This window comes from Bidens hawaiensis, unplaced genomic scaffold (genome assembly GCF_021521415.1).
Source record: "Bidens hawaiensis isolate Kalapana, Puna unplaced genomic scaffold, B.hawaiensis_p1.1 tig00017574_1, whole genome shotgun sequence".
Taxonomy (NCBI): domain Eukaryota; kingdom Viridiplantae; phylum Streptophyta; class Magnoliopsida; order Asterales; family Asteraceae; genus Bidens; species Bidens hawaiensis.
This window is the reverse complement of record NW_027492659.1, coordinates 129,746-132,191: the sequence shown is the minus strand read 5'-3', so window position 1 is coordinate 132,191 and position 2,446 is coordinate 129,746. Positions and strand designations below refer to the sequence as shown.

General features: G+C 36.5%; 1 pseudogene; it reads right to left on the bottom strand.

The window, feature by feature from the left end:
- Window positions 1-873: 873 nt before the first annotated feature.
- On the bottom strand, window positions 874-2,189 carry LOC143554262 (cyclin-dependent kinase F-4 pseudogene; annotated as a pseudogene).
- Window positions 2,190-2,446: the final 257 nt, after the last annotated feature.

Sequence of the window (2,446 nt, the reverse complement as noted above, 5' to 3'; positions counted from 1 at the left end):
CATCAAAATTCTCATAGGTGGGGTGGGGTTGGGTTGGTTCCTCTAAGGACTCTGCATGAAACCAACTGTATCGAAAACTTAAGAACTCGTCAACATCCGTCACCATCAACTGCCCAACCCATCTCTCTCTCTCTCTCACTCTCTCATTTTCTTCCGGTGACCACTAGCCGATTCTCCATGCTTCAGCAGATACCCGTATAGGTGGCGGTGGTGTACCCACTCTGCAACCCTTATATGTGAAAAGGGGGGGGGGGGGCATTAAAGGTCCCCATGAAGCATAAACACATATCATACGGTTAGTTTTACAATCTATATGCGTGGGAGGATTGGAGTTTACTACCACTTGGTTTTGAAAAATCAAAAGATTCGCGGTATTAATGACATTCCATGTCAAGTTTCAAGTTTTAAAAATACTTATTGAAATTATTTTAAATTGATAAAACAACTTATTTAAAGGGAGTAATAGTCCATTAAAATAAAATAAAAAAACACAACAATTTAATGGATGTCTATTTTAGGGATTTAATCTAAAATACGAAAGAACTTTGTAACTTAAGTTTGGATAATCGGATTCAAATAACTATATATATAACCATGTAATCAAATTTATAACTACACCATAAAGAAAATGCAATTGTTCCATGCAAAAATAATATTAAGTTGTAAAGAAGTTAATCTAGCTAGCTAAAATCATGTGTATTTTATACAATCAAAATGTATTTTATATTCATGCTTGTGAATCTATTTTTGACCAAGTAAAAGAAACACACATTCAAGAAACTATATCATAACTGAGTTTGTGATCCAAAACATACCAAAATACAAGTAAATTTAAGAACAATATTAAAACCCTGAACAAAGTTGACCGTCACTTTTCTGTTGTTAAGCTCTATTACTCCATACTTCTTTTTACGTCATAAACTCAAAAGAGATTCAATGCTTGAAGGATGGCAGCCTGATCTCATATGTATCCCCTCTTTCCGACCCACTCGCGCAACTTCTTAAACTTCTTGTCTCCTTCAACGTCTCCCTTTGGCCTTTGCTTAGCGCGATTAAACACTTCGAGGCGTGGCACGTGGTAACAACCATGAAAGAAAGGATGTTGAAGCGCCTGCATGGCCGTCGGCCTATCACTTGGACACCAAGAAAGAAGTGAAGCGATCAGATTAACCGCATCAGGGCTTGCACTCGACAACAACTCAGAAAACCGCACACCAGGGAAGTCTTGAAACTTGTAACATATGTTTCTAGCGAGATCCAGTCCCGACGCCCATGTAGTATCTGTCGGAGTGCCCAACACACTACAGATTTTAACCAATACATCTCCTTCATAATAAAACACCGGTTCATTGATGTATAACTCGGTCATTATGGCACCAACCGCCCACATATCTACAGAAGAGTCGTAAGCAGGCGCACGCAGAAAAACCTCGGGTGCATTATACGAAAGCGTTGTAACTTGATATGGCTGTGCACTATTCGCCTCACGGACCGAACCAAGATCACCAATCTTTACCACATTATTCTTCGAAACAAGAATGTTTGCGGGTTTTAGATCACAGTGAATGTAGCCGTTGTGGTGCATGTACGCAAGGCCTTGAAGGATTTGGAAGCACATGTTTCTGATCTCGGGTTCAGAGAACGGCTCTGTTCGAATTTCATCCATAAGTGTGTCGAGATCATATTCCATGTATTCAAGTACCAAGAACAACATGCCGTCTTCTTCGTCTCTTATTGTTTCTTTAAGCTTAACGATATTCGGATGATTGTTCATCTTGGTGAGTGATCTCACTTCTGGAGGGTTAATGCTGTCTTCCATCGTGTTGTATTTATCGACTTTCTTGATCGCAACCACTTCACCGGTCTGCTTGTTCATCGCTTTCCAGACGACACCGAACGTTCCTCCTCCAATTAGCTTGATTATTTGATATTTCTCCATTGTACGTGTATAGAGAATCGAAGAATATGTAACGTGATATTTGAATATCGACAGTAGTGTGGTGGTGAAGATATATGAATAATAATATGATATCAAGTTAGGGTTTGTTGTTTATTTATAACACTAGTTGAATATCGGATATGTAGCGGATTTAAAAGTTATCTAATCTAATGATTTATGTATTACCAATTTTAAATCTCAATGTAATAATTTTTACTGCAAGTAAAGTATATTTTTTTTAAAATTCTGATATTATAAAAGATTATCGTTTAATTTATAAAGATTAATTACATTTTTTTCCCTGTTTGTTTGTTAGATTTAACTGTTGTTTTAGGATTTTGTGAACTTTTTAGATTAAATTTGTATGTTTTTTAACCTTTACTTAGGTAACATCACAATAAACTTCTAAAAATAATTTCTTGATTAATTATTTGAATTTTAAATAAAGCTCTTTGTTAGTGTTAGATGTCGTAGAATATAGTGTTTTGTTTCGGGTCAGGCTAAACG